At 45.0% G+C, this 27,310-nt stretch overlaps 1 protein-coding gene across 2 annotated transcripts in view; it reads left to right on the plus strand.

The window, feature by feature from the left end:
• BCHE (butyrylcholinesterase) overlaps positions 1–27,310 on the plus strand; it is a 267,109-nt gene that overhangs the window by 168,624 nt on the left and 71,175 nt on the right. Inside the window, exon 4 of one of the 2 annotated variants that reach the window (XR_014970818.1) lies at positions 22,333–22,487. The exons of the other annotated variant lie outside the window; for it this stretch is intronic. The gene's annotated coding sequence lies outside the window, so the exon portion shown is untranslated. The remainder of the gene's footprint in view (positions 1–22,332; positions 22,488–27,310) is intronic. 2 annotated transcript variants of the gene reach the window in all.

The raw sequence follows: 27,310 nt of genomic DNA on the forward strand, positions 1-27,310 counted from the left end.
GACAGGCATGGTCCGAGACAGGCGTACGCCTTGGCCATTGAATCGTATGGAGAAGGGTGCATGTGTATATTCAAAATACGCGTTGTACAGTCAGTTGAACGAGCCAGGCACACCCATTGGCTCAGGACTGTCATGGAGACGGATGCGGATTCAAAACGTGTACGAGTTGTGCACTGGAAATTCAGTTGGATGCCTACAACAATGTTCCAATTTCAAGTGTTCCATGAAGGTGAAGATTTGAACGATGTGGAAGGCGTGTACGAGTCGTACTTTTGAATGGATTGGCCAGATTCATAGAATGCAACGTGTTGGACCTATCGCTTGGGACACATGGCACAGAGTCTGCCTCTTCGGCACAGATATAAGGCTGGCTGGCCCCCAGGGAGCTCATTTGCCTGCACTACATGCTACTGGACCACATCCCTGCTACCACTGCTGCTGTCTATGCATACTCTGGCTCCTGCTATGGCACGTACTCTGGAGAGCGTCCCAGCCTTCACTGAGGAGAAGAACCAGGCCCTGCTGGACGGGCTCCTTCCACAGTACAGAAAGCTCTATGGGACACCAGGGGAGCAGGTGAGTGTGCAGTCCACTGCCTTCCTAATTATGCATGTTGTCTGACTAGCAGTACTAGCAGTGTGTACACCAGTGGCAAGCATTCTCACCGACTACTTTCATCCCCCAAAGTGTGTAGGTACATGTAATGAATAGTTTTCCTGCTGCTAAAGTGCATTATTGCAAGCTTAAACTATCCAGACATTGTTAACATGTCAGACATGCATGTGAGTTTTCATTCCCCATGGTTGCACTACCTGTGTAATTTATTTCCCTTTGTGATGATGACATGTATATACAAATGTGTGCTGCACAAATCTGGGGCATGTGTTTTAATGTACTTTTCACTTTGTCCTCCTCACAGGTTGATGCCCACCAGAAGCAGGAGATCTGGCTGACCATCCCCCGGGCTGTTTGTTCTGTGGGGGTCTACAAGCACCGGATCTGCAACTGCCAGAAGAGGAGGCAGGACCTTTGGGGCTGGACCCGGAGGATAGCTAGAGTCCAGCTGAAGCTGTCACCTCCACGCAGGAGGGGTGGACACCGGACCCTGACCCCCCACATGCTCCGTATCCTGGCAGTGGTCTTCCCGGACCTGGATAGGCAGTTGAAGGCCAGACAGGAGCAGGAAGGGGGTGAGTCCATGTCTGATCTGTGTACTATGTCTGACATGCAAATTGCAGTCTTTTGTCCTGGTCACACTTCCACATTACGTAGGTCTTGTAGTCCCAAACTCATGTCTCTCATTTGTGTGATGCACCCTCCTCATCTGTTCCACATGTGTGGCCCCTCCAGTCTGTTGATTGTGTCACTAGGGCACTGTGTCCCTGCAGTCAGCTATGCTTCAGGTACCGGTGAGCATCAGTTCCCGTGATACTGTTGTGTGTTTCATGGGTGGGTCAATTATTTACACAATGCCTGAGATATGACATGTGATCTGTGTGTGCCCTTGAGATGTGTACCAATTGCTGGTCTGACTCGCAACATGTGGCTGGGGTATTCCAAACAAACCCATGCAGCAGAGGACTCCAATTTTTGGGCCTCAGGAGTATGTATATCAAGTGTGTCACACTTGCTTAGCCACCTGACTACTGTCCGGGGCCAAACACTGTTTCAATTAGTCCTGGCCAGTCATGCCCCCTCAGGGGCATTCAGAAACACTCTGTAATTCCACGCCTGTGTATGAAATTGCAGGTTGTGCTTAGTGACATGTGCCCTCAGGTGTCTGCCTCTGTGTCATTAGGGTGTGGCTTGTTGCTACGTACAACTGGGGTGTCCATGATTCAGAGGGTCAGCATGACATCTGCAATGTGACTGTGAGAGACATGACCTGTGTGACATATAGGTGTGTGAACATCTGACAGCGCACAATGGTGTATGCAACTATGTCCTTCATTCATCTGGGTTACATGCATGGCAGACTGTGATGTGTTAATGTACAGGGATTTGTGTTTGCTGAGACTCATATGAATGATTTGCATGATGTGGGGTCTTCTGGGTCCTGGATATGTTGTTTGCATGGGATGGGCAAGTGCGCCGGTCATCTGCAGAGTTAGCTTTACCCCTGAGCTAGGATTGTGAGTCAGTGCATATTGTTGTTGTCTGGATGCCCTGCCCCTGTGACAGGAGACAGTGTTGACTGACTTTCAGGGCATCCCATTGCCATGGCATTTAACTTGCTATGAGTGAGCCTGCATTGTGTTCAAGTGTGCACCATGCACCCCATTGTGGCATTGCCCATCAGGACATGAGTACATCATAGTGTGTGTTGCTGGCATGCATCCCAAGCATGTGAAATGAGTCTCTGCCCATCCCTTCATCCGGACACCTGTACTGAGTCAGTAGCAATAGATGTGCTGTGTGTATAGTGACATACTCCTACATGTTCACTTGCATGTACAACTAATGTGTGGGTGGTGCATGTTGGCACATTGGGGTGTTAGCATCCAACATGCAACGGACATATGTGTGAAAGCCAAGGAGGGATATGTGTGCCATGGTTGATGTTGAGAATGACAATTGTCTTATCCTAAACAGTGTTGGCACTTTGAGCTGTGTTCAGCTGATGATGCCAGGGCTTGCCCTGTGATGTGATGTACTCACTGTGGTGTGTGCAGTCGGTGCAGGTGACTGATGTAGTTCTGTTACTTCCTATTCCTATCCAGATACATCCACAGGAGGGGACAGCTCCACGGACCAGGAGGAGCCACAGAGCCTTACAGGGACAGAAGGAGAGGAGTTGGGTGGACCTAGTAACACGGAGGGCGAGTTGAGCCACACAGAGGAGTCGTCAGCACCATCCCCCCCAGCTGAGGGCCACAGCAGCTCTGAGGATGACTCCCTTGTAGAGGCGGGTGTCAGCAGCCACCAAACCCCAGCTAGTGAGGCTGTCTCCGCCACCGCCACCACCACCCCCTCCCATCGGCTCCCAATCCAGAGGTCACTGTGGGCTCCCGTGTTCGTGAGCATGTCTCCTTTGTGCCAGGCACTGCACCCCATGACCCTGTGTCCCCTGCTGCCCTGAGTGAGGACTCTGTGGACTTATTCAGACAGATCCATGTAGGGCAGACATCGATGCTGAAGGTCCTCCATGCACACACAAGTCTGTTGACACAACTGGTGTCATTCATGTCTGCCCTACAGAGGACCAATCAGTCCGTGGCCTCCTCCTGGACGGCAGCAGTGTCCCTCCTTCAACAGTCCCGCACCCCTCCTACCCCTGCACCACCCACGATTCCTAGCACCCTACCTGTCCCAAGCACAGAAACCCCCAAACCAAGGTCTAGACATGCACACAAGCAAGCGCAGGGGACTGATTCCACACTCACAGGGGCTGGTTTGCTGACACACACACAGTCATCCACAACCACTCCACAGTCCTCCAAGACCTCTCCCTCCCAGCCCCCTTCCCTTGCCTCACCTGCAACCCCATCCCCCCAGAAGCTCTTCCTCTGTGACCTTGGCCTCTTCCCCACCGATCCTGCAGATCCTGATTACATGGGGAAGAGGAAGTCCCCACACACAGAAGAGAGTGCCCCTTACACCCAGACACCCTCCCCTAGACGCAGTCAGACCGAGACGCCCACCCGCAAGTCCCCCCGGTGCCAGAAGAGCAAGACCCCCAGCCACCACGCAGCTCCAAGGCAAAGTCTCCATCCTCCATCCCCCAGGCCACCGCTCCAGAGGTTCCCCCGCCACTCCCTGCCCCGGGTTCCCCCACACACAGATACACCATCCCCAAAAGGCTAAGGTCATCCCCCTCTAGCACTTGCTCCTCCACACCTGGTCAGACAGTTGGTGCCACTGATGTGGGGACCGTGTCCCCCCTGCCCTGCCGACCTCACCTGTCCCCCATTCTGCTCCCATGGATGTAGGCACTGCTTTGGAGTCCACGACCACCCCGTCTGACTTGGGCACTGCAGTGGTGAGCTAATCCACTCCATCTGACCTGCCCACTGGAGTTGTGCCGGCACCCACCCCATCTGACTTGTGCCCCACAGTTGTGACAGCACCCACCACTTCAGTCAGCTCCACTGCAGTTGCAAATGTCTCGCCTGCATCCACCACCTCTTCATTGCCTCCTTCTGTTGTGCCCTGATCCTGTCCCTGCGGTGCCTGACCTGCCCCCACGTATGCCCCTCTGAGGAGATGACCCCGGTCCTTAGCAGTGCAGGCAAGCAAGGTGTGACAGTTGTCACTCTAGTTCACTCCTTGGCATTTGAACATGGACAGGCCATTGGTCTTTTGTTTGAACGGACGTTTAGATTTTGATATACTGAATATGTCACTCTAGTTCACTCCTTGGCATTTGGACATGGACTGGCAATTTGCCTTTTGTTAGAACAGACGTTTCACTTTTAATATGCTGAATAAAGCTTTTTTCTTTGTCCCTGTGAATTTGATTTAGCTGTAGATCATGTTGATGTTGTTTTACATGCCCTTGCACCTGTAATGCTTGGTTTACAATGTTGCATACTGATGTGTTGATGTGAGGCACTCCCTGTGGTCCATGAGATATGTATCCTATTCTGGTGGGTATCCATGTGATCCTTTGCAGCTACCTGGGTGTGTCAGGATCAACTATTTGTGTACATCTCTCTGTGAGCATTTCATTGGCATGGTCATATCTGTGGCTTGCACCCCTGCACATATGATGTGCTTCCCATTGTCCAAATTGTCACTTCCACATACTTCGTGCTCATCACTACAGGCCCTACAGGTGTGTGCATCATTGTAATAGGAGCAACTGCGTCTTCTGTGCAACTTGCTAGACATATGTTTGGGTATGTGCAGATGACTTAGGGGAGACTCACGTACCCAGGCTGTTGTGACCAGAGCTTTCATTGTGTGGTAACTGATGGCTGACTGACCAAGTGTTCTGCAGACATGAGTGAGACATGCAGTAAATATGTTTGGCACCGCTGGGTTTCCACAGGAGTTGGGTCCCCTCAAGTAAGTGTATTGTCCAGTGACATGGCCTGGGCCCATGGTGTGTGTTGTATATTGTTTATTCGCAATATCATGTAGTTGTCCGTAGGTGGTACCTTTCAGTGATTGAGACATGTGTATGTGAGTGTGACTGCTCCCACGTGTTGGGTTCAGGGCTGCAATGTTGGCAGGTGTCAGCATGTGTGCCTTGTGGTTCTCCTTGGCTTCTGCATTGTCCTGGGACTGTGGCAGGTATTCTGAAGTTCACATGAGCTTTGACGTCATGGCAATGTACCGCATACTCTGCAGTATGTCTGTCATTCCCCAGGGTTGTAAACTGCCCTTGTGTGATGAGTCTGTGCACCTTAGTTCCTGTCAACATTCCTGTGTTTGTCATGGGTGCATGTGCAATGTCACCTGTCCATGTGGGCTTCACAGATGCACATTGTTGCAGTTCCGGGTGTGTGGTGTTGAGGGTGGACTGATGTGAATGTTTGCATGGATGGTCCCCTAGCTCCCGTTTGTCCATGGATGAAGGTCCATGCTGAGTGATTTGTGTTTGTGTATGTGTGATGTACGTTTGTGGCACAGGACACATGTCTGGGTTTCCCAGTTTGTACGACATCTGCCTTTGTCATCACAGTGGTGGTGTCATGCATGCTTGTGTCACCCCACTGTCTGGTCCCTGGGGGTAGTGGTGTTGTGTGTCAGACTCTTGCTGTGTTAGTTGGTGTTCATTCCATCTTGTGTCACATGTGTTTGTTGTGCTCACTCTCATCTCCCAACGCCTGATTGCCCACTGAGGGTGTCCCAATGATGGTTTACTTTTGTATGGCACTGTGTCCACATCTGTGTCACTGTAGTTCAGCCCCCCTCATGTGTTGTGTAGTTGCCTGGGGATACTGTGACCCACACACACACACACACACATGTTGTGTCTGATGTGCAGTGTCAGTTTGCCTGTTTGTGTTTGTGCATCTGCACCAGTGCATTGGTATTGCTGTTGTGGGCCTTTGTCTGAATGCTGTTTCTGTGATTTTGCATGCTGTCCCTGTGAGTCATTTCACATCATTGTGCACATTCATCCTGGTTGTTGGGTGCCATTGCTGGCATGGAATGTGAGTCTGTGAGCTGACACCTACAGTCTACACATGTTGTTTTGATTGGTGTGTCTATTATCGAGATGTGTGCATGCTTGGTGATGGTCACTTCTGCTGATGTGTCATTGTCGCTGTATGTATTGTCAGCCCCCGTGTGTGGTGCTTGTCTGCAAATGGCCGAGAGTGTTATGTTTTCACAGCACTGTTAGCCTCACCACATCTGTGTGTATGGGACAGAACCACTAGTTTGCCCCAGAAGTGTTTGATGTGTTGGGAGCAGGGATCATACATGCTGTTTGTTATTTGCAGCTTTGACCATGATGACACTTACCTTTTGGTCACTATGATGAGGAGGGTTTGGTCCCCATCACCACAATGCTCCACATCTGCTGCATTTTGTGAGCCCCCCCTTAACTTCTGTTCTACACAGTGAGGGGGTGTTCTTTTTACATTGCCACAGTGCTATGGTGATGCTTGCCTTGTGTATGTCACACCCATGTGTTGGTCACACATGTGCTGTTACTTACATTGTATGCTCGTAGCCATAATCACTGTTGTGGGCATTTGTCACAGACTACACATTGTTGTCATGATGTTATGGGGGATGTATTTTGCGGACATACCTGATGTTGGAGTATGCTGGATGTGTTGCGCATCACCCATCCTATGGGTGGGGGTGGCTGGGGTGCTGGGCTACAGGTCCCCTATAGCTGGGGGTGGCAGGGGTGATAGGCAACAGGTCCCCTGTGAGTAGGGGTGGCAGGGTTGATGGGCAACAGATCCACTATGGGTGGGGGTGTTTGTGGTGCTGGCCATGCAACCCCTATGGTGGGCTGTTGTTAGTGGCCAGGATGTGGATCCCCTGTGTGTGTGTGCCATTTTGCGGGTACATGTTGTTTGTTTGTGTTGCAGGTGTCTGACTTACCGTCTGCGCCGTCGGCGTCGGTCCCTGATCCGGTCATAGATGTAGAGTACTGGTATGACCTGCGTGATGGGATTCATGATGTGTTTGCGTCGTACACGCTGCTTGTTGCTCCGTCTCGTACCCGCTGCAAGCTGGTTCGTCTCATAGCCGTGTATTGATTTGTGGCGCGAATCGTAGCTGATATGCTTGTTTTCCGGATGCTGTGACGTCCCGTGTGTGATGACCCGTCCGGCGTGTAGGAAGTACGCATCGTACTTGTCATGCCGGAAACTGCTATGGATACTGCTTCCGGGCGCCTCGGTTCATCTTTAGGAGTTACGGCTCGGACGGAGAATGGGGCTTGATTCACAGCCTACCTGTCGGTCGTGTTTTTGGCAGTTATGCGCATCATACTTACTCGACAGGACGGACCGGCTCCGGATACGTGTCGGTCGTACGGTAAGGCTACGGACAGCTGTCCAACCGGCCCTCGGACTCGGTCCCTATATGTTGAAAAATTGAATCACTCATTAGTATTACAAGTATGCTAATTTAACTTTTGTAGTACCTCAGTATATCTGTTTAATACTCAGAAACTTTTAGAAAACACTCACAATCACTGGATAACGTCATCATGCGTAGGTCCCACACACCCAATTAGGATGCGACTGCATTAGTCAAGTCATCAGTCATGTCGTTTGAGATGTCATCAGTGATGTCACTGACCATGTAGTGAGAGATGAAATATGTGAGGTCAAATGAGCGGCCTACGACTGACCGAACGGCTCCTTCAGCCCATCGGAAGCCAGTCAGTACGACTGGCCAGTTTCAAATCCCACAGCCTTTATCATAATAAGGCTGTCAGATTTGAAACCTACAATTTGAGTTAGAAAGTCTCCGACCTGTGGTTGGAGGCTTTCCAATTCACATCGTAATGGGGCCCTCAGTGTGTGAGTGAGTCCATGAGTGTCTCAGTGGGTGTATGAGTTTCTGAGTAGATATTTAAGTGGGTGAGAGAGAGTATGAGTGATTCTGTAAGTGGGTCTATGTGGGTCTATGAGTGTCTGATGTGTCCATGAGTGGGTGTACATGTCTGAGTTCATCTGTGAGTGGGTGCATGAGTGAATGGGTCCGTGAGTGGCTGTTACCACACCATACATAAAATCATAGGGGCCGATTACGATGGTGGACGGATTGCAGTTTGTCCACCATCGTGGTGGTAACCGGGGCCGTTCGCAATACATGCGGCGGTCCCACACACCCAATTAGGATGCGACCGCCACCATGGCGGTTGCATTTTGGCACTTTAACATTGCGACGGGTGCTGCTGACTGCAGCACCCGCCGCGATGTTCAAAAAGCATGTTGTGCATTTCACTGCACTACATGGCAGGCACCACATGATGCCTGCCACTTGGTGCAGTGAAATATACTCCCTCAGTGCACTCACTGCTTCCCCAGCACAAGGGGGCCCACAACAGGCCCCCAAAGCCAATCTCCACTATCCTTTCAATGGCGGTTTCGCTGCCACGGAAAGGCTGGCTGAAGACAGCATCCTAATTTGGCGGACGGTGCCTGCTAGGCACGCCACCATTTTATGGATGCATACCGCTCCGCCAGGCAATACGATTGCGTGTGACAGTTCCATGGCGGACGGTCTTTGCGTCTGCCACAGTCACAGTCTGGATCCCCCGCCATCGTAATTTGGTGGGAGGAAAATCATGGTCCGATGGAGGAAGGACCGCCACCACATGGCTGACGGTGGCAGTCCTTCCACCATCGTAATCAGCCTCATAGTCAGGATGAAATGTCTATATTTTGCTTTGCAGTAAATGGCAAAAATGTATGAAAAATGACACAAACATACACTTAGGGGCCGATTACGATGGCGGGCGGTGCCATTGTAGCGGGATCGGGACCACCCGCCTGTCAAGCGGCAGTCCCGCACACCTAATTATGATGCGACTGCCACCGCGGCGGTCACATCTGGCAATTTAACATTGTGGCGGGTGCTGCTGGCTGCAGCACCTGCCTCAATGTTAAATGCCCATGTTGTGCATTTCCCTGCACGTGCCTGCCACCTTGTGCATGGAAATGTAGGGGGGTACCATGGGTACCCCCCAGTGCACAACTACCTCCCTAGAGGGGGCCCATAACGGTGGGTCAACGGCCATGGATAGGCTGGCTGATGCAAGCATTGTGATCGGGCGGTGCCTGCTTGGCACCGCCACCATATCCCCAGTCAGATCCGCTCCGCCAGGCCATCGCAACGATAGCCTGAGGTGGAAGCGTGGCAGGCGCTCTTTGCGCCCGCCTCGCTTGTGGCACAATTCCCCCGCCAAACGGGAGTCAGATGGCGGAGGGACCGCCACTGCCGGCCTGGCCGTGGTGGTCTCTCCACCGGATGTATGACGTTACAACGCACACTATTACAACGCATGCACTTACAACACATTTTTTACAACGCATAATCCATTACAACGCATGACATTACAACGCATGACACTACAACGCATTTAAAAAAAATACCTTTACAACGCACTACCATTACAACGCATACTACCTTTACAACGCATACCATTACAACGCATAATATTAAATTACATTTAAGGTAAGTATTAGATAGTATAGGGGTAAAAATTACTATTCTAACTCCAGGGGGTGCAACAGTAGGGTAAGTGTTGGATAGTGTAGGGGTAAAAATTACTATTCTAACTCCAGGGGGTGCAACAGTAGGGTAAGTGTTGGATAGTGTAGGGGTAAAAATTACTATTCTAACTCCAGGGGGTGCATCAGTAGGGTAAGTGTTGGATAGTATAGGGGTAAAAATTACTATTCTAACTCCAGGGGGTGCATCAGTAGGGTAAGTGTTGGATAGTATAGGGGTAAAAATTACTATTCTAACTCCAGGGGGTGCATCAGTAGGGAAAGTGTTGGATAGTATAGGGGTAAAAATTACTATTCTAACTCCAGGGGGTGCATCAGTAGGGTAAGTGTTGGATAGTATAGGGGTAAAAATTACTATTCTAACTCCAGGGGGTGCATCAGTAGGGTAAGTGTTGGATAGTATAGGGGTAAAAATTACTATTCTAACTCCAGGGGGTGCATCAGTAGGGAAAGTGTTGGATAGTATAGGGGTAAAAATTACTATTCTAATTCCAGGGGGTGCATCAGTAGGGTAAGTGTTGGATAGTATAGGGGTAAAAATTACTATTCTAACTCCAGGGGTTGCATCAGTAGGGTAAGTGTTGGATAGTATAGGGGTAAAAATTACTATTCTAACTCCAGGGGGTGCATCAGTAGGGTAAGTGTTGGATAGTATAGGGGTAAAAATTACTATTCTAACTCCAGGGGGTGCATCAGTAGGGTAAGTGTTGGATAGTATAGTGTAATATTATGCGTTGTAATGGTATGCGTTGTAATGGTAGTATGCGTTGTAATGGAATGCGTTGTAATGGTAGTTTTTAAAAATGCGTTGTAGTGTCATGCGTTGTAATATCATGCGTTGTAATGGATTATGCGTTGTAAAAAATGCGTTGTAATGGTAGTGCGTTGTAAAAGTTGCGTTGTAAAGGTTGTTCCCCCTCTCCACCATCATAATGAGCCCCAAAGTTGCTAAAAATGCTGTTCTGCAACCTCACGTCCAAAATTAACCATTTTGGAGAGTGTGGTACTTGATACTCCAGATTAAATATGACTGTCTGTTTTCATTCCCATCCCACTTTGGTTTGATCATTTTCCTACCAACCTGTCAATGTTCTTAACTTTACCTTAACTTTCTGACTTGTTTTCCTGACCATGTGCTATTATCTTTCTTTTTTCTGCCTCTCTAATTTTTCAGTTTTTTTTCAGCAAGTAGACTCCAGTCATTATAAGGCTGAGCCCATTCCAGTTGGGGCTACCCAGGTGTGACACTCTGCAATATTTATGATGGGAGGAAGACACAGCATTTTTATTTTACATGCGATGCCACTTCCCCCTAATGTTGGCAGCAGATGGAAGAGATGGCAAGGGTTACAGTCTTGACAAGAGTGCACAATACTGGGAGTGCGACACTGTATTCACTGCTGCACAGCCCTACCCAGTGGCAGATTATGCACTGCTGGACTGAGATGATGACCTGCTTGATATGGAAATAAAGCTCAACATTTTTGTAATTGTATCTTTAATACTTCACAGGAGATGTTTCATCGCAGGTAAGTGCAAGTTATATAACTTTTTGTATTCATATCTATATCTATCTATGTGTGTCTGTATATGTATGTGTGTATATGGCCCGCGGCATGCACGAACTTCCTCTATGACCCATGAAGAAGAGGAAACTCGAAACGTGTCGGAACTGGGGGAAGCTGCATTACTTACCTGCTGGTATCACACGTCCATACCTGATTGCAAATAAAGGCTGGTAACCCCGTGAAGGCTCGAGTGCGTTTCTTCGTGAGCTACCAATGTTGAGAAAAATATCGAGGCGGACGCTCATCCGCCCAGAAACTGCACCATCCCAGGAATAGAAGGGAGCCACAGGCACGAATACATCGTTCCAATTGTGGGGCCAACACGCAGGATTGAGGACGTGTCAGCAAGCAGGGGTCCACCCAGGACTTAAATTGCAGGAATCAGTGCGGTGGGAAAAAAATAGTTTGCGGACATTTTGGCACTTCAACTCCCACAAGCCCCAGCAATGCCTTATTGAGGGCGGGACTTTTGATTATTTCGGGGGTTGGCCCGCAGCATGCACGAACTTCCTCTATGACCCATGAAGAAGAGGAAACTCGAAACGCGTCGGAACTGGGGGAAGCTGCATTACTTACCTGCTGGTATCACACGTCCATACCTGATTGCAAATAAAGGCTGGTAACCCCGTGAAGGCTCGAGTGTGTTTCTTCGTGAGCTACCAATGTTGAGAAATATATATATATTAGGGGTGGGCGGAATTTGTGAAATTCACTTTCGCAAATTATCGCGAAAATGTTACAAATCTCCACAAACACGCGGAAATATTGCGAAGATGCGGAAGTTTTTTTCCCGCCCGTTCGCGGTATTTTCTGCGTGGTTGCGGCTCGCCAACTTACCCATGCGGTTGCTCGTGGGCGCAGCCATCTTGTTTTCACTTGTCTCGCGGTGCATGATCGCGAGAAGAAAGACATGATCGTGCGACGAATGACGTTACTGCGGGCGCGAACTGTCATGAGACAGCGCAAATGGCTACCAACGATCCAACATCTCGTGGAGAACGCGACCGGATTGGGAAAACTTGTCGGCGAACGCGGGAATTCAGGTAAGGCGATCGCGCGCACGCAAGAATGTATTATTTTACAGCACGAGCAAGCAAAAAGTTTCCGGTAAAATGCGGATTGCGGAAATTTTGACATTTTCGCGCTCTCCGCGGAACACGAAAATGTCAAATTATTGCAATTTCCGATAGCGGAACGGAATTTTAGCCCAGGCCTAATATATATATATATATGCAATATTCTATCAATAGGTGGCACATTTGACTGTCACCCATCTAAATATCATGAGACCACCAAATCCACAAGTCCAGTGATTTTGAGCGATTTGATTGGCTGGCTGCAGCCTATATATCATGAGTTTTGGTGTATTTCAGGGAATTATCAGGAGTCAAAGTCAAGTCATGCCCAATATTGGTGGTTGGGGGGCACAGATCACCTGGGGTGGCAGAATACTAAATGTTAGTCAGGTGTGCTTAGATTGATGGGCAAGAAGTGGGGAAAAAAAGAGTGCACTGACTCTTCTGTCAATACGCAGTCTCCACTTCTTTGAAGTAGAAGCTTTGTGACTTTGCTGGAAGTTGAAGTGTGGCAGTTGTAAATATTTATTAGTGTTGGGAAGGGGGAATTTAATTTGTAGTTAATGGTAAGGCATGAGACTCTAATGGGTGTAGAGGTTATAGAAGGGGACGTGGTTAATTACTGAAGCAGTGGATGCGTTTACCCATTTTTTATGTGCTTACTCCTATATATACTAATAATCAGTATCTTTATGTTGTTGTCCCCTTTTAGAATGACCAAAGTAGACCAGGGCTATGGCCAAGTGGACCAAGGGAAGCAAGGGCAAAACCACCACCATCATCATGCCTCAAGGTGTGTCGGCTGCTTGTAATTCATGATTATTTACTCATCTTTAATATAACAATATCTAATCTTACCTCTATTTTACAAAGCATGGATTTCCATGTTTTACTTTGATATAGTTTACTAGTTTGTCCTAAAGTTAAAGAACTCCCCCTTTTACTTATTTAAGTGTTTGTTAAGTTAACCACCCACACATCCTTGTGTTTACTTTTCCATTCCCTTTTTCTTACTGTGGCAGCATTTTTTTTCTCATCCCTTATTTAGTTTTCTCTTCTGTCATTCATTGTTTTCTTGTTCTTTTTTCACAACTTTTGTTGTGTTGATTCTTTGGCTCTTTGATACTTAAATTGTTGAAGTAATCCTTTTCAAATTGATATTTTGGATATCAATAATTTCAATTCTTTTTGGTATCTTTTTTACATATGCAAATAATGCAGTTGGTGATGACTTACTAAATAAGTGTCTTTTGTTTTTTTCTGGAGCCTGCCCAGATTGACTTGGTGGAGGAGAAAGACCAGGACGACCATGAGGACTCGAAGGACCACGGTCATGGCTACGTGCCGAGCAAGTTACTGCTGGGGTGAGTGGTAAGTTAAGTTTCTTTCTTAATGACAACTGTTGCAATTGTTAAGATACTCTTTCCTTGCCTCTAACCTTTCTCAAATTAAGCACCTTTGTTTTACTTATTTATCTTTTTCACCAAAAATAGAGCAGTAACACCACAAGTAACAAGTACACAACATACCTGGCTATATCTGCGTACACTGCACACATTCCTATCTGATCTCATTGAATGTGGTTCTTGGTTCAGTACATAGACTTCAAAGTATATCAGACAATGATATTCTATTCCTTTGTCCCAGGAAGACTACAGTTTATTTAGTTTGTTCAGCAGCGTCGCTGGGGAGAGGAGTTGGCCTAACGGCTAGGGCGCTCGACCTCGGACCTGGGGAACTGGGTTCGAGCCTCGGTAATGTCGCTGAACATCCTGTGATTCTGGGCAAATCACTTAATCTCCCCGTGCCTAACAAGAAATTAATGTGTGTCCTCATGTAACATAATGGTGCTATGTAAAGCGCTCTGATACCCGATTGGATTCGGGTCAAGTTCGCGCTATATAAAACTCTAAAAAATAAATAAATAAAGTACATTCTTCCACATGAGCATCATGAACTTGTATCAAATGAGCCATTTGTTTATGTCAGTAAATAATTCCTCAAAGGGTCCCAAATGTCTCCGGAGAGGGATATCCAAGGGAGAAGTGCTGCATATTGTTCTAAATGTTCATTTCAGTACACAGGATATTTCATCCAAAGTTTCTTGGTGAGTGATTTGTCTCTGCCCCAGCAAGGTGTAATTTGCCATTTCACAGAACTTTAGTATGTTCAAGGGGATCTTGTTAACCAGGCCCAAGAGATATGTATGTGATTCTAACTAAATTGGGAAACAAACCATCTTAGCGGTGAGGTGACTTCTGACTAATATATCTCATTGGCTGCTTTATAATTAAAAACAGATGGCATCCTCCCTAAGGCTGCCAGGGATTATGCTGTGCGTGACAAATTCGATGGAGAAAAATCAAAATGGATGATCTTCAATCCGCTATTGTATGACAGGCCCCCTCTTTGTGCACAACAATGGGCTAGTCAGTTCAGAGCTCCATATATCTCATGCAGTGTGAAGCTATGAAGCCCTTTGCTTGTATTGATTTGTCCTGGCATGCAATAAGGCATTTTGTAGATGGGAAAATGAGCGATAATTTTATTTTTTTAACCTGTGGTGGTTTTAATTGAAATGTAGGATATGCCACATTCTCAAGAGGAGTAACATTCCTTTTGATTTATGTGCTCAAGTTTGATGAAGTTACCCCCTCCCCCCCAAGGAAACTATCTTGAAGGTTGGTCAATTGGAGTTTGGTACATACTGTTAGTGCTTTCTCTTCGTTGTGAGAGACAGTTTAGTTTGGGTGAAAACAGTATATCCAATTTACTCTACTTCTTAGCGGTTCCCAGTACAGTACATGTTATTGTGTCACACTCTCCTCTCTTCTGCTCTACAGGTTGGTGGTACATTATTTGTAGTGAGGTTGGTTGTTCTATGACCTTCTCAACCGCATAGTGTCTCAGATATACAGGAGGGTAGTACCAGTATATAGTGCTCTGAACCTCCTTCCTCAAATGGGAGGTTAAGTACTTTCCAGCTGAATTGGGAATCTCGGCATGCTCATGCAAGCTTCATTAGCACTAACCAGAGCATGTTGAAGTAGTGGCTACTCAATGGTATTAATATCTTGTGGAATAAATATAAGAACTTGAGAAGTACAATAATTTTCATGAATACTATTCAGTCCACCATCACAGTTCAGCCCTTAATTTGATCCTTTGGGTTTGTACCACACTTCTCTAATTCTGTTTAAGTATGTTGTCTACATCCTAATTGACTTATATGCCCAGGTTCTTGACTAAGCCTGTACACCAAGTTAGTGCCTATTCTATGTAGCATTTGTGAAGATGGAAATTAGCAATTTCTTCTAGTCTATGGTCATGCTTCAGCAGTTTCCAAACTTTATGCATTCTCCTATATTGGACAATAATGATTCTCCAGGATTTTTTAAATGTACTGCCATATCATTAGCATTCAGTGAGGTAAGTAGGCCATTATTTGTAAAATTGAGAGCGCAGTTGGAATAGTGATTTTGCAATTTAAATGGTAGTGGTTCTAATGCAATGGTAAAGCAATTCACAGTAAGAAGGCATCCTTACCTTGTACCTTGTGCTATTGTTAATGGAGATGTGATACTTGTGTAATTGATCCTGACTCTAGCTGTAGGATCAGTGTATTGTAATTGTATCCATTCAGTTAATGCCCATGGTAAACATGGTAAGCACCTTTGTTTTACTTATTTATTTCTACTTAATTGATCCTGACTCTAGCTGTAGGATCAGTGTATTGTAATTGTATCCATTCAGTTAATGCCCATGGTAAACCCCTGTGTTTCAGTATGAGGAACATAAAGCTCCACTCCAGTGAGCCTTTCCATTGGGAGGACATTTCAAAGCTATGTATATCTCTTCTACAAAAGATGGTATGTGCCAGGAACTCTAAATGGCAAATGTTTACCTAGGCTATGCAAGCTTTGGAAGATAGTATCAGTGTCATTAATCCAAAAATCTTTATTCGGCTGAACCAGCCATTAAAGAGCACAAAAAAGGGCATTCAGTCCATCAACTGCAGCATCGATTTCCAGCCTAGGACATATGACCATACAATAACTTTTCATACTTCACTAAAATTCTGCGACGGGTCAAAAGGGATGGCTTCAAATGCCAACATACAATAATTAAACAGACACTTAAAAACATCACAAAGGGAAACTATGAGCCATGTCAATTCCTAAGTTAAGGTGCTTTTCTAGTGGCCTTCATGGCAGCTGTAGAGCTCCAAAATGTCCAAGTTGATTAAATCCATAACCTTCAAAATTGCATATTACTTAAAATTCAATAAACAACCTAGTATCAATTCATAACACCATTAGGATTTACAAAAACATTATCATAGCATATAAACAGGTAGGGAATGTACTTTTAAGTTTTGCATGCCCTAGTAGTGACAAATACCCACATTTATTTTTCACTTCAGTGAAGCATACTCATCTCATCGGGTTACCATTGGGAATTTCTTAATGCACTTTTAAGTTGTAATTCCTGATTAGGAAGGATTAGCTCTTTCACGGTTTTTATCTTTGGAATGGTACTGATAAATCCTCTTTACTGGTAAAGTTAGATTTACCATTACTATTTTAGAAATGTCACTTTAAGAAAGTAGATATTTCTCGGCTCTTATAGCTCCGTCTGCCAGCAGCCTGTCTCCAGTGCAAGGCTGGGGTGAGTGACAGCCACACTTTATGCATTCCTCCAGACAGTCACAAACACAGGGAGGTTAGGTTTGTCTGAGTACTCATCTGCATTCTGATGGTTCTTCCTGGGCTGGAAGGGAGGGAGGGGCTGACACACCTTAATAGACAGTGACCTGTCCCCACACAGAGAGTTGATTACCCCCTACTGATAGTCTGGAGCCAGGGCTGGGAAGAAAGGACCTCTCTGCACCTCAAATACCCTTTGTGGAAGTCACCTCCACTTACAAGGCACAAATGGGTATACGTTCTGGGTCTCTGGCCCCACCAAAGTACTGGACCTACTACTGGACCTGTGAAGAACCCTGTCAGGAGGAAGGACTGCTGTGCTGCTAAAAGGACTGCCACTCTTCCAGACTGTAGCTCTGGATGAACCTCTTTTCTGCTCTGCTCTGCTATACTGCCCTGTTGCCTGCTACCCTCAGCCCTGCAGAGGAAAAGGACTGGACCCATCTCACTTGAACTCAGATTGGCTCCAAGTTCTTGCTGGCTTTCCCCCTGTTCTGAAGTCTCAGGGACATCCTAGAACCCTGCAACAGCATCTGGACTGTGTCACCTGATAATTCTGCCTTGCCAAGTGGTGCCATCCAGTCCTGGGCCCTTGGAAGTGACTTTTCTGTGCAAACCCAACAGAATCCATGCATTGATGACTTTGCGCTGATCAGAATTGGTGCATCTCCTTCAACGCAGTTGCTGCTTTATGATATTGCTTCAACGGGCTGCACAGCTCAGCAAAGATGGGCTGCGCGGCTCGACGATGGCACATCACCTACATTGATAAGGCGTTTGCCGATGAAGCCTTGCTGACTGCGTGTATTGGAACAGATGCATCCAAGGGTTTGTTGATGAAGCATCGCCTCCCCTGCTCCTCGAATCGAGTCTTCAACGTCAACGCTTCCTCCATCCAAAGTATTTTTTCAGTGGGACGTGCGTGGGTCCTGGAGCCGGCCTGTGCTCCATCATGGTCTGCCTGAACTTTGGATATACCACAGTCCAACGCGACCAGATATGCCAGGTTGGCACTTTAAGATTCTAAGTACTATATTTTGAAATAACCTTTGCAAATTCATAACTCCGGGTCTACTTATCGAATTTTTGTCATTTTGTTTTTGTTTTACTTATACAAATATGATCTATTTCTCTAGCCCTTTGAGGAGTTTTTGTGGTGTTTACATTGTGTTACTCTTTGTGTGTGTGTGTTGCACAAATACTTTAAATAATGTCTCTTTAGATAAGCTTGACTGTTCTGTCCCAAGCTACCAGAGGGTGAACACAGGTTATCTTTTAGTGTGTATCCAGCTTACCCTGACCAAACTGGTGGTCCCTACTTGGACAGGGTTTATACCTCTGAAAATTAGAGAACCCATTTCTATCAGCCATCTTTTGCAATGTATTCCTCCTGATTTTGCCTTCTGTTGCTCAAATTGTTTTGGCTAACAATAGGACTCAGCGCACTTTACTCTTGCTAACCAGTGGTAAAGAATCGGCATACCCCATAATTGGCAAATTTAATTTACTTGGACCCTTGTGCTGACTGCTGTTTGGCATAGTCCCAACTCCCAAGTAGTACCCTCAAGGTCCTCCTCCATTGGCTGGTATCAAAGAGTACTCCTCCTGTCCGTAAAATAATGTTGTGGCACTTAGAAACTCTTTGCAAACTTTCTACCTGGAGAACATATGGAAACTGGGATTACTTTTAAAGCTCCAGCCATCAACATTGAATAGCCAGTCAGTCTCAGCTTACTGGCTTGCCATGCTGAAAGAGATCTGATTCCCCAAACTTTTTTTAAGTCCGGCATATTTGGTTTCATCTGGACCTGTGCAGAACAGCATCTGATTGATGTCAAGTCCTTCCCAGGCTCAGACCTAGGACTTTGCCCATTTAGAACGTACTGCCTTCATTGTTGACTGCACTGGGACTCTGCTATTCTGTAACCCACCATTGACAAGCCCTTCCTTGGATGTAGCTTGTTGCTTGTCTCTCCCACAGTCTGTTGAAGACCACTTTTTCTCCATAACACTTTCTAAGTCAGAATTTAAATTTGCCAGTGGAATAAACCTGGCCCCTGTATCTGACCAACGCTCCATTTTGGTCAGCCTTAACTTTGGACTTTGACCCAGTAAGCACGACCAGATAAACCACAATTGAGAAGTTGTGCTTTTTGGCACTATTTTTAATTTAAATAGTAAAAATTTGCATCTACATTCTTACTTATGGGATTTTATTCATTTTGGTGTAATCCTATTTATTAATATATTCTTTATTTTCTAAATTGATTTGGTATTTTTCTTGTGATGTATTTTAACTTTATTACTGTTTAAGTGCTTCATAAACACTTTGCACACAGCCTCTTAATCGAGCGTTACTACTTTGTGCCAAGCTACGAGAGGGTTAAGCAATGGTTTATTTAGTGGCTTTTGTAGTTCACCCTGACCAGGATTGTGGTTATAATTTGAGGTGGGTACTCGTCCCTCTCAACTAATACTCCAGCGCCTATTGCTTTTTGGGTATCATAATAATCATTGAGGGAGTAAAACCCCATTTATCATTACATAGGCTGCTATGATTACTAATAGTCCATCGTCCCCTAAGGGCTGGCTGTAGCCCTATTTATAAAATTCATACTCGCCTGTAAGGAGTATATATGCTTAAAGTGAGTAAACCAGGTACATGGATTAATTTCATCAGAAGTACATCCTGTATTGATGGGCCCCTAGTTTGTGCTTGTCCGCATCACAGTCATCCGTCCGAGCAGAGGCCACTCCAGCGTTTAACAAACACTCAGGTTTAATAGCCCCCCTTTCTTCAGAAATGTCATGGCTGTCTGGGGCTGGAGAAGATATGTTGTTTTTGCTGCAATGAAAGTCACAATATTGTGCCATATAGCATGGAATGCACTGTGCCAGTTGGTCATAGTTTTTTCTTAAGTGGAAGGTTTGCTTGTTGTGCTTCTAGTACAGTAAGTGTAAACACTAGGCATATGGAAATAGAGTTACTGTCATATGTTACCTTTTTCTTCTGCCTTGCTTGTTGAGGCTCTGTACCTTTGTCACTGTAATTTAGGAGTCAGGCTATTATATTTGGGTATGCAGGTGCACCTTGTGGGGATTGTTGAGCAGGGAGTGATCCTATCATGGTAGTAATCAAGGTCTCAACATATGTTTCCAGATTATCAGTGTTTGTGGACTTTCCCTTAATATCCATTTTGGATATTATTGACTCAAAATTGTTGTCTAGTTATTTAAAACTTTTCTGCATCACCTTCAGTTACATGTTTACATCTTGGTAATCTGCCTGCCCTCCGGCATTTTGAGTGTCATTTATGTCCATTTGCATATTGCCTTCTGCCATTTATCTTTTGCGAGTCAGGTCACTTATGGTTAGAATTTCCAATTACTGTGCCAAAGTTATAAGTAGGAATGTTAGATAAGGAGGGAAGTAAGGCAAGTTATAATATCATTGACTTGTATTGTTGACTGTTAGAAAGTTATATGATACCGGTCAGTCACACTTTGTATTACCTCAGAGTCTTATGTACAAGCTGCAAGGGGCTTAGGATCAAGGGATCATGCATCCAATCATTCAGTTTACTCAGAGGTTCTCCATAAGTCACCTGATGAATGGAGTTCATATACTGCTTCCTTCCAGCACCTGAACTTCAAGACATCATATTGTTCCCCAAATTATATCAACATGCCATTTATAGCCACCACACACCAATATTTTCTCTCAGCCAATGGGCAGCATGCCTCTCCCTTCATTATTCCATAGTAATATGCAAGGGTTGATACACAAGCAATTCCACAGGCCTGTGGCTAGTCACTTTATATGTTGCCCATGTGTCCTGTGCTAGGTTCTAAGCATGGGCTCACCCAACACATTCCCCAGAACCTAATTGGCTGCTATAGTTTTCTGTGGCAGGGTGGCTGGTCTATATTTCTGTAACTGACCTCATTTTCGGGTATACATCCCTGCAGCTATTTTATTACTCAGTAGTTCAATATATCCACCTACTTGGTCTCATATCTGATCCTTTTGAGGCAACACCACTGGTTTTCATAGCCACCACCTGCTCCAGGCCTGCTATCCAATGCATGGCCTGTGGTCTACTGATACCACCAGTGTTCCTGTATGATCTGTGTCAGTCTCATGCATGATCCAGCAGACCCAGCTCTGTCACGTTCTTAGCTGTGTGGTCCAATCCTGGCCACCTTCTCTGCACCCACAGACCCATCGCAGCTCCCCAAGTGATGTAGGCTGGTTTAAAGTTTCTTTGCCTGTTCATGAGCACTTTTCAACTACAGTAGATTCCACACCAGCAAATTCTGCCAATCTGGTCTGCCGTAATGATTGCATTATGACTGATTTCTCATTCTGACCTTTAGAGCCTCATTTCAGTGCAGCCATTTTAGAGGGTGGCTCTCTGGCCCCTAGTAGGGTACCAAGGATGCCATGGACACTGGTGAAAAAAGGGAAATAGTCCCTTTGCTTGCTGTTGCAGTGGTACCTATAGCAATTATCAGGATTCAAGAGATCTCTCAGGGCTCTGGGCTAGGGTGTCATTGCATTTGCTGCACCAATGGTTGCTAGACCCTTTTCAAGGTAAGCACCTATGTTTTAGTCTCTGCCTATTAATTAGGTAGAAGAGTTACGCTACCCAGTGCTCAATAATACCTACCATCTCATGTCCTATCATGGAATGAACAACATTTCTTCCTTTGTTTCTTCTTATGCCATCCCTTATACCAGTCCATCTTACTCTCCATTACCCACCTGACCTAAACTGTCTATAGCAAAACCTAACCCCAGCCCAAGCCTTGGCCCAAAGTCTGCTTTATCTAACATTTAAAATTCACTTGATCCCTAATGCAGGAACAATTTTTGTTATACTGATAATAAATTAAGACCAGGGTGTGGTGTAGATTCAGACATTTTAGTTGGGAAAGAGAAGATCAAGGCCCCTCAAAATATATTATATGCCAATGGTAGTTTAAAAACCATACATAATTGTTAGCTCAATTGTTTTGCATTAAAAATACAGTAAATTCTGCTTCATATTTAATGTGCCACTTTGTCTGTAACAGTATAACTTTGCACATTGCTCACTTTTTAAAAAGAACACAGGGATGGGAATTATTATTTTTTTAGAAAAACTTTCCATATAAGCTACAATTATGGATCAATAATTATGCAAATAATTATGGGGTAAAAAATAAAACAGGGATGCAGAATCACAAAATGTCACTGGATTTAGACATCCAGCATCATTGTATGACATAGTCAACACAACCCTGTGCTTGCAGTGGCTACAATTCATGACTTTTTCTTCTTTTTTAGACCGACATAATGCTCCTGCTGGAGGCCAACCCCTGGAGTGATAGGCGTGGACCCACAGCAAAATTCCTGGTGGTAGTTGCCAACTAGGCTGCACTAAGTCAAAATGGAGGCATTTGCCTGACCTTATGCAGACTGATGGTGTTGGAGGGAGAGAAGTAAGCAGTTCATCATCCTCCCAACCAGCTGCGAAACACCACAATCACTATTGGTAGTCGTGTTGCACCAACCACAGTCTCCCAGCAGCCAGTAACTCTCCTTCCCCCTACCCCCACAGAGAGCTTCCTTTACAATGTCCTCATGAACGTAAAGACTCTGAGGAGGGGATAGGAGGACCATAGGATATCACAGCTAGAACTTTAAAAATGTCTGGATTGAATAGAGGAGCATTAATACTAGCAAGGGGTAGGTCTATTGCATAATGTGTGGGTGAGATAGGTGAAGCATTGGGTTGGCCTTTGTGTAGTGTTTATGGAGAAGATTTGTCTGTTATAGGTGGTTTGGATGCAGTGTGCTGGAGAAAGGGTAGGTTCAGTTGGTCTTTGTTTAGTGTTAAAGAAAGCATTGTATTCTAATTCTCAGTAATTTCAGAAGACTTCTGGTATCAGCATGAAGCATTTCATGAAACGACAAATGAACATTTGAAGCCTCTGGTAACAATGATCAGTGACATTCTTGATAACATAAATGCATACATTCTTATACACTCTATAGAATACATGTGATCATTACATAGCCAATCAGCAGCAGTCGTGTGATGATATTTTGTGAAACAAGTATTATTGTAACAGGCATTATGCACACACCGATCACTTGTTATATTGATCATCAATGGTGAATATTGAGTATGGCAGTTTATAACAGCATGACAAAAACAGATCCTTTCTATATTTAGGTTTCTATTCTACATTATGGGTGTCACCCTACTGTCTAAGTACCTATAAAGACTACCTGACCCCATATCCTTGGACATATGCTTGCCTTTCATAATCTGCCTTTCTGTTAAATCTTAAACCCATTTTCTTCCCTATTTCTCACAGGAACATTGTTCTAGTGACAACCTTAGATTCTGCTCAACCATGCATAATGCTATCTTAAGCAAAACTCCTATTCTGTTACAACAGCCTCCATCTTTTGCATGTGCCACTGTTCAAAGCCATTGATTCATGTGTTTTGCAAAGTGGGCTAATAGCTGACAGCCCTAAAATGTCCAAAGAGAGAACAGGGCAAATAGTAAATGGGGTTTCTTATTTTAAGCAGAGCATGCATACCAGTGAACATGATTCAGCCATATGAAAGAAGCAAGAGTAAGGTTTATAGGCTGTTGTTCATAGCAAGTCTATTGTTGAACTTAAGGAGAAATGTATTTTATTTCCAAACACTCAGGGCACATTATGACTTTTGGCAGTGTGGTTGTGGGAAGCACATGCTGCCCCACTCACACAGCAAAGAGTCATCGTCGCCTGCCTGATTACAATTTAAAAGTGGTCTAGCGGGTGGGCATCATGGGGGTGCTTCTTTCAAAGTGGTGGTGCCTTTGAAAATAGAACCCCAATGGGACCATACAACAAGATGTCTGCATGGCATGGACGCATGCACACAGGGGATACAGTGTACATGGAGCAAGAACCTCCATGAAACCACCAACTGAGAGGAAACTCGTAATATGCTTGGCAGGACCGCGGCAGTCCCTCCATGCATATTGTGGCCTTTGACCGCTGCAACACTTCCAGGGAATGGCGGTTCCCTGGCAGCGTCAGCGGTCCCAGAGAGGTCCGACCCCCAAACTCGTAATGGGGCTTTTGGACCATCAGTGCGGCGGTGGCTGGACTGCCACTGCCGTGACCCTGCGAGTCGCCAGGGCCTCATTCTTAGGTCAAATTTGTTTTGTGTTACTAAGTATTAGTTTGACTTTTTAGTAGGCCTGGCTGGAACTTGCGGAGTTTCACTCCACGGAATTCCGTAGAGTTTAAAAAAATCTCTACGAGATTCAATGGACTTCAATGAACAGGTGGAAATAGGCATGTCCCGCCGCTGTTTAGCTCAGAGAGATTGCTTTGCACTGAAAATCAGCGCAAACAACACCATGCAGTGCGCCAGAAGGTGTAGCTTCTCAACTTGATTTAGTTGGTGTTGGAGTAGATTTTCTACTCAAGCTGCATCTTTCTGACCACAAATGGACGTGACCACCCACTTTGGAGAAATCTCGCTGGGTGCCTTTCTACCAGCCAAAAATCACATTAGGGGACGGCAAATCTTGCTTGGGCTTGCCAATTTACCGTTTTTAATCCACAAGCAAGAAAATAATCTGCTAGCCGGCATAATATGGGCGGCAAGTCAGTGTCCCGAATTCCGCCATTCTGCCAGCAGAGCAAAATATATCACCCATCCCTACTTTTTAGTCTAAATGTTAGTGTTCATCTTAATAGTCAGTGATTAATCTGAAAGATGATCACTCCCCCACAGTTTGAATGTCCTAATAATCACACCCATTCACTGTTAGGACTTCTGGAAACTGATCATTTTTGGAAATTAAATATTTATTAATTTTGGTAATCATCAGTCTCTCCACATTTTGAGGAGAGATACCAGTCTTTTTAACCTTGACAGTTGCCCTAGCTGCAGTGAAATCCATCTCATTCGATAAATTAGCAACATTACATACTGCATATTTTATTGTCCTCCTGATGGATTCTAGCCACTGTTCCTTTTTTTGTAGTGCCTAGAGACGATTGACTCTTGATGCACATAGAATTCTGTAGGGTCATCTAAATAGTCTTGAAACATGTTTTCTATTGTCATAGTTGTTGAGATTTGCTGTTTCCGAGTTTCCTGTACTCATGTACTCGATGTAAGTCCTGGAATTGACAAACTATAGCCCATGCATGAGGTAGGTTGAAGTGATGCAGATGGGGTTGCTGCTTTAGTATCAGGTGTTTTTTGGAATTGTGACTTTTTTACCATTCACGGCTGCTACTCCTGCAGCTATAACATGTTTCTGGACTCGGAGGTACCACTGTGCTTTTATGGATTTTTTTTTTACTTCGGTAGTATCAAAAACAATGTCATTCATACATTAATGATTTTACAAATTACAATAAAACTATTATAATCTGAACTCACCAATGATTATTTATGAAAATTGAAAAATGAAAAATTTATTAAATGAAATAGATCTATTTATCTTTTAAGAATTTTACATTCGACAAACAATAAATAAGTTCTGAAAATTACAAATGCTTCATTTGCCTTATGTACACTAATTAAAGTGTAAAGAAAACTGCTAAACTTTTTTGGAATTTAGTGATCATTCCTTTTCGTGTATGTTAAGTCTATAAATAAAACTCATTCATTTGTAGCCTGCCATTGTACAAAAAAAGGTAGTTTACATCTTTTGATAGTTGAAATCTTTCAAGAAAGAAAGGTGAATACATATCTTACTCCTATATCATTGCATAGAAGGGATTATTGAGGTGTTATTCAATCACAATGTAGGGGCTCATTATGATGTCGGGTGGACTTGCGTCCATCCGATAACGCTGCAGATTGGAACCGCACAACCACTGGTTGGTGGTTTGGACCTCATAATTTGGATGTGACCTCCATATGGACAGTCAGAAACATCCATTTTGCAATGGCAGCTTGTGCTGTGAACGAAAAAGGCCCGCAACACCAGCTTCGATTGAAAAATTGATGTTTTGAAACATCCCTGCACCGTGTTACAGGCACAATGCGGTGCCTGCCACACTGTGCAGAGATGTTCAGGAGGGCACCATATGTGCCCTCAGGCCCCATAGCGGAGGCTGCGAAGGGACAGGGGCCTGCCGGGGGCCGCCAAATTTACATTCCGGCAGCCTTTTTATGTCAAAAAGGCCGACATGGAAAGACTGTCAGAAAGTGACATCATTATTCCGACGGTGGTGCGGAGACTGGCTCTGCTGTCATTATGGGATTATGTGTCATCCCAATGCTTTGACGGGCTCCTTGAGCCTGTCTGAAGTGCTGCCCAGGTCCCTCCAACTGATGCCTCAGCCCGCCGCATCATAAGGCGGCGGGTGGACCACAGGGGCAGATATCAGGCGGACAGCAACCATCAGTCGGTCGGTTGTGGTCCTTCTGACATCGTAATTAGGCCCATAGTGTCCATTAAAGCAGCCTGGTAGTAAAGCCATAAATGCAGCAAGGCCATCCACCGAGCTCTTCATCTAGTTGCAAACTATTTAACTATAGACAAGCATTTTGATTCCAAATCAGTGTGTTAGCTAGATATTTTGTTTTTAGACTTAGGGCCTGATTTAGAGTTTTAGCACATTGGTTACTCTGTCACAAATGTTATAGATATCCTGTCCATCATATTAGTGCCATTGGATATAATGCACTAGTAATACAGTGGACTAGATATCTATCACATTTGTGAAGAAGCAACCCATCTGCCAAACTCTAAATCACGCCCTTTATTTTAATTTTGCAAGGGAAACTACTATGAACAGCTTAATTAGGCAACCTTTAGAAATGCTTTACATTGGTTTTACTGACAACCATTCATTCCCAGAACATCCCATCTCATACAGCTGTGAAACATCTTCAGCTGAACATTTCTAATTCCATTAATTAAGCAGTATTGTGGGGATTCAAAGAGACTGCAACAATTTATACATTTCAAGGAGGTTACTATAAAATGATGGTAGTTTGATAACACAGAGTGAGGAAACAGCAATTGTGGGTATTCCTAATTTTCCTACCCATGTCAAATGTAAGCCATAGTCTTGCTAATTCTCATTTTGTAGCAAGGGTAGATATTGTCTGAGCGGTTCCCATATATCTTCTATATAGTTTGGAACGAAGTTCTGCAAAGTCTGTTTCCATGGTTTCACAGTAGCAGCGTCTTCCAACCAATGTTGAATTTTAGGTGCTTGACCTTTCATCCATGTACAGAGTACACTGAGGTTTGCCAGCAAAATGAAGGTTGCTGACATTCTTC

This window comes from Triturus cristatus, chromosome 11 (assembly GCF_964204655.1).
Source record: "Triturus cristatus chromosome 11, aTriCri1.1, whole genome shotgun sequence".
NCBI lineage: Eukaryota > Metazoa > Chordata > Amphibia > Caudata > Salamandridae > Triturus > Triturus cristatus.